Here is a 6,000-nt window from a genome sequence, read left to right as displayed (position 1 = left end):
ATCTGAGTTCAAGGGTAATCTAGTCTACAGAGCAAATTCCAGGACAGCCAGGGATATACAGAGAAACCTTGTCTTGAAAAGAAAAAAAATTTTTTAGGTCAAGGTATCATTAGATTTTGGTCTGTGAGAAAACCAGTTTGGGGCTGGGAATGTAGCTCAGTGATAGAAAGCTTGTTTAATGTACACAAAGCTAGGGTTTGATTAAGAAACCCAAGATAAAAAACTTCAAGAAAACAAAAGGAAGCTAGTCTTTCCCTAGGCAAGCTTTTATTTGATTTGAAAAAGAAAACTCCTTTGAAAGAATTATGTGTAGGGATGTTTTATAGGCCTCTGTGATTTGTGCCATATGGGTGCCTAGTACCCTTTGGAACCCAGGACAGGTGTTACAGATGTTTGGGATCTACCATGGGGTGCTAGGAATCAAACTCTAGTCCTCTGAAAGAACAGACAGTGCCTTTTACTGCTGAATCATTTCTGCAGCCTGGAAAGCTCTTTTCTAAATGACTTTAAATGTTTAAAAATCTGAATAAATCCCAAGTTCTATTTAGTAAGTATTGTAAAGTACTAGTTTATTTAATTGTCCTGTCATCTTCCAGTTCAGTCTTTCTGCATGTTTAAAGGATATGGTGAAAGTTTGTTAAAGAACTTTACCTAGCATACCTGTTTGTGTATCAGTGTATAAAATACAAAACCAGGACTGCTTCTTCATGCTTTTATCCCAGCACTAGGGAGGTAGAGGCAGAAGGGTTAACACAAGTTCAAGGCCACCCAATCAGTGATACAAATTGAGCTACTATTATCTCAGGGAAAACAAAACAGAATTACATAACAAGCCAAAAGAATTCAGCTTTGAATTAATATGGAGAACCTACTTTTAAAATACTGTGGAGGACATTCTTTTAAAAAATTCTGTCTAAGCCAACCGTACTACAAATGTCTGTAATCCCAACACTAGGGGAGCAGAGTTAGGAGAACCAAAAGTTAGAGGCCAACTAGAACTTCATTCATAGTTGAAGGTTGGTCTGAATTACATAATGACACTATCTAAAAGGCTTCAGCTTGCGTTGGTGTACCATGCCTTTAATCCCAGCACTTGGGAGCCAGAGGCAGGCAGATCTCTGTGAGTTCGAAGCTAACCTGGTCTACAGAGCTAGTTCCAGGACAGGCTCCAAAACAATACAGAGAAACCCTGTCTCGACCACCCCTTCCAAAAGAAAAAAAAAAAAAAGCCTCCTATTCAGTCAGGCTCGATGACCCATGCCTTTAATCCCAGGAGAGGCATGCCTGGTCTGCAGAGCAAGCTCCAGGACGGCCAGGGTTACACAGAAACCCTGTCTCAGGAAAAAAAAAAAAATTAAGGAAAGAAAAGCTATTTCCCAAATGTAGAAACAATGGTAAGTGCCAGGAAATGGTGGCCTACACCTTTAATCCCAAACCTGGCCTATAGGGTGAGTTTCATGAATAGCTGAGTAAATTAGAAAATGATAGAGAAGGGGCTGGTTCCTAGCTTTGTTGGTGGCAGCGCTAGTTACCTTGCTAGCACAGTACTACTAAGACACTATAGGCAAGAACTGAAACTTATTTGCCATGCTCCACCTTTCAGATTAATTTATCTGGATCTCCTTAAAATGTTCATCAGACTGTATGTGTGTGTGTGCTGGCAGTTGAATTCAGGGTCTTGTACATGTGCAACTGAGCTATATTCCCAGCCCTTGGATTAGGCCTTACTTATGGGGTCCATGAGTGGTCTTGAACCTATGCATCCTCCTGACTGTGCCTCTTTGGTGATGCTAGGGTTACAATTGTATCACTACACTGGGCCCAGAAAGGCTGCTTTGGGTTAGTAGATTATATGGCTGCTAGAGGAAGGCTTAATACACTTTTTGAAACAGAGTCACTTCCACCTTCCCCCCACAGGGTCTTAAGGCTAGAGATACTTGATGGTAATATACTTGCCAACGTGCATGAACACTAGGGTCAGAGTACAGTGCCTCATATATTGGACATGGTAGTGTACTTCTGTAATCCTGGGGAGGCTGAGACAGGAGCAGAAGTCTAGGGTTATCCCTAAATACATAAGAGTTTGAGGCCAGATCCTGTCTCAGAAGAAGGAAAAAAAAGTTACATAGCCACAAGCTTGAATTTATATCTTCTACTTTAACCTCAGGAGTACTAGGGTGTTAGTCTTCAATCCCAGATTTGTTGCTGTTGTTTTAGAAACAGCATTTATATTGCAGTGGAGTGTGTGTGTGTGTGTGTGTGTGTGTGTGTGTGTGTGTGTGACCAAACATAGTACACATTGATACTGTCAGCACACAGGAAGCTAAAGCAAGAGGATAACAAAATCCATGTCAGCCCGGGTTTCATGGTGATACTTTTTTTTGTTTTGTTTTGTTTTGTTTTTCGAGACAGGGTTTCTCTGTGGCTTGGAGGCTGTCCTGGAACTAGCTCTTATAGACCAGGCTGGTCTCGAACTCACAAAGATCTGCCTGTCTCTGCCTCCCAAGTGCTGGGATTAAAGGCGTGCGCCACCAACGCCCGGCTTCATGGTGATACTTAAGTTTTAAAAGATGCCTTGCCTGGTCTACAGGACTAGTTCCAGGACAGTTAGGTCTGGGAGGTTAAAGTAGCTGGATCTCCCAGAATTTAAGGCCAGCGTGGTCTACAATAGTGGGTTCTAGACCAGCCAAAGCTACACATAAGACCCTGTGTAAATACAAACAAAAAAGATAACCTTGGTATGATGTCTGAGGCAGCAAACTTCAGTTTGAGTCTAGCTTGAACTCCATGGTGAGATCATGTCTCAAAAAGCTAAGGACTGAAGATTTAACTCAGTGATAGAGTACCTGTTTTACAAGTTAGAGGCTCTGGGTGCAATGGCAGCCCTTTTCTTTGAAGTCTTAGCCTTTGCCCAGGACACTAAGGCAGCACCAGTCACTTGCTTCTGCATCTCTACCTGTGGGGAAGATGGAATTGCCCTTGAAAATAACCCCACGTTGACAAGTCTGCTCTTGATCACAATTTCTTGGTGACCAAAAGCAAGAAGAAAGGGAAGAAGTTGGTAACCTTTGGGTGGCACTTAGGTGAAAAATAAATAGCTCTTTTTGACTACAGACACCTCCCCTCCCTGGCTTCATTTCCAGGAGCTTGACAAAGTCTTAAGAAAAGGGCTAAAAATGCCTATGTTGGAAGGAGTGTGTAAGACTTTTTCAGATAAAGGGTGGGGGGTAGAGGTGGAGCTTTTGCCTAGAATGTTTGTTTGCAGATGAAGTATCAGCGTGCATTTAAGAAATGGAGCACAGTATTATACAGATTATGTTCTTGTGTCCTTTCTATACAGATCACTTAAACTAACAACGTGAGTGTTTCAGTTGTTAAGAACATAGTTGTGGAAGAGTAGGAAGCCTGTGCTTTGTATCCAGGTAGCAGAAAGGACTCAATGATACTGGGACTTTTCAATCCAAGGACTGCATCTCCAAAGGATACCTTTGCTGTCTTTAAGCAGCAGATAAGGTTCAAGAACAATATTTGATTAGTGACTTGGTCATTGGGAAGGACCTGGAAGTATTCAGTGGTAAGTACTTGGCCTAGTATGTGTGAGACCCTAGGTTCAGTTCCCAGCAGCATAGCACAAAAGATCATTAGAAAAGTAGAAAGTACAGGAAAGGGAAATGCTCGGGATTTTCCCCTGGCTTGGCTTCCTTATTTTCATACAATTCATATCTTGCAATTTAAAAGACCTTCATCAACACTCAATTATTTCTTTTTAATAAAGAGGCTTTTTTTCTTTTTTCTTTTCTTTCTTTTTTTTTTTTTTTTTTTTTTTTTTTGAGACAGGATTTCTCTGTGTAGTCCTGGAACTCACTTTGTAGACCAGGCTGGCCTCGAACTCAGAGATCCTCCTGCCTCTGAGTCACTGAAATCCAACCTATGTGATTCTTAATTACACTCTTGGAGAACACAAATATGAATAGCCCAAAGTAATTTCACTTAGAATTTATAGACACCTCTTGGAATAGTGGATATTCTTGGAATTTCCTTATTACAAGGACATCTATTTTTCTAGATATAAACTAGGTAGGAACAGAAACAAAAATGATTAGTTATCCAGGGCATCAAAACTGGTTGTGTTTATCATTGGTGCGCCTCTGTATATGAGTCTAAGCTTCTAGAGATGAAACAGTATTAGAGAAGATTGCTCAGAGCAGAAACACTGAGAAGTACAGAGTTAACACTGATGGTGACAATGAAATTGACCCTGTAAATTCCCAGTGCTAGACTGAAGGATAATTCAGTTCAACCTTGAGGGCTGGGGCTTAGCTCAATTGGTAGCATGCTTGCCTAGCATGGTGAAAGTCAGGGTTTGCCCCTCAGCACCACATAAATTGGGCATAGTGGCACTGCCTGTAATCCCAGTGCTTAGAAGATGGAGGCAGGAGATTCACAAGTTCACAGTGGTCCTTGACTACATACCAAGTTCAAAGCCAACCTGGGCTACCTGAGACCCTGAATCAAAGAAAACTCCCTTGAAAACTGCTGTTGCCTGTTAGGACAACAAAATTCATGAGCTAGGATGTAGAAGTCTGACTGCTCTCTTGTTTCTTGGCTTAATGTACCTAGTTTAGGGTGTGTTTCAACCCTGCAACTAACTTTATTTTTGCCTTCTTTCCAGATACCGATTGTAGCACATGTTCCCTGCCACACTGATAAGCTCTGAGCGTGTCTTTTATTTGAAATGACACTTACATGCACATTCTGTCTTCGGTGTGAATGTTCTGTAGAACCTGCAGATTAAAACTGAGTTCAGTGGCCTATGCAGCCTTTTCTCTCATGCCTACTTAAATTTGAGCTGGAACCATCTGAAATTTGATTCACTTGCTTTTTAAAATTAAATTCTGCTTTGCTTTTCTTTATGAAGTAAATATAGTCAACACAAATTTTGCTGTCAGGCTCTGGCATTAACAAAGGTTGCCATGCTTGATCTTCAGTTATGAATTTTTCAGGCACTAGATGACCTATTGAGTCCAATCTTGACTATTTTAAATCTGCTGGTGTCCTTCCTATTGAGTGAATACCACGTCATGATATCTTACATTCCTTGCTCTTTTGGAATACCAGCCTGGGAATTGACTGTATGTTGAAAGACATTGGGGGGGGGGGTTAAAATCAAAACTTGGCATAGGGTGTTTTCTCAGTATTTATTTTCATTGGTCTAGTCATTAACCAGCATACTTTCCTGTCCCCAAGTAGCTTTATATGCTAATTTCGTTTTGCCTTTCTAGCTATTAAGATAGATAGATAGGTCATTGCAGAGTGCACATTTTTAAATGATTTTCTCTGAGGATCACTTGTGAGGCACTGATGGAGTGTGTCTTGAGAAAGAATGTGTCATTTGGAATCAGGACCGTCTAGCAAGGATGACAAGCCTGGTCACATGGTCAGAATAGTCAAAACCCTTTAACAGCATTTCCCAAAAGCAAGTCTTGACAGTCTTGGGGTTCCTTCCATTTATTTTCATTTCCATTCCCTAATGAGTGATGACCCAGTCCTGTCATTTCTGGGTATCTCAGGTAATTGAACTGTTAGTCAGTTTGGCTAACCTATATGAGTTACAAAACACAAGTAGAACTTGTTTTGCTAGCTAGCTGAACTGTAAAAAGTTGGTTTTCAGCTTATGATTTTTGTACTGTAAAGAAGTTCTTGGGCCTGGCAGTGGTGGTGCACGCCTTTAATCCCAGTGCTTGGGAGGCAGAGGCAGGCAGATTGAGGCCAGCCTGGTCTACAAAGTGAGTTCCAGGACAGCCCTAGCTTGGGGGGAGGGTTTCTTGGTTCTTTTCAAATGCATTTTTCAATGCTTTTCCTACTCATTACTGAGTTCATTCCAATGCTTATTTCCTATGACTCAGAAAATGGTTGAATAAACTGTGTATAGAGGTGCACACTTGTAATCTCAGCACTTGGGAGGCCAAGGCACAAGAGGCTCAGTTTGAGGCCAGCCTG

This window comes from Mesocricetus auratus, unplaced genomic scaffold (genome assembly GCF_017639785.1).
Source record: "Mesocricetus auratus isolate SY011 unplaced genomic scaffold, BCM_Maur_2.0 Super-Scaffold_100014, whole genome shotgun sequence".
Taxonomy (NCBI): domain Eukaryota; kingdom Metazoa; phylum Chordata; class Mammalia; order Rodentia; family Cricetidae; genus Mesocricetus; species Mesocricetus auratus.
The sequence above is the reverse complement of the archived record's forward strand: the minus strand, read 5'-3'. Positions refer to the sequence as shown.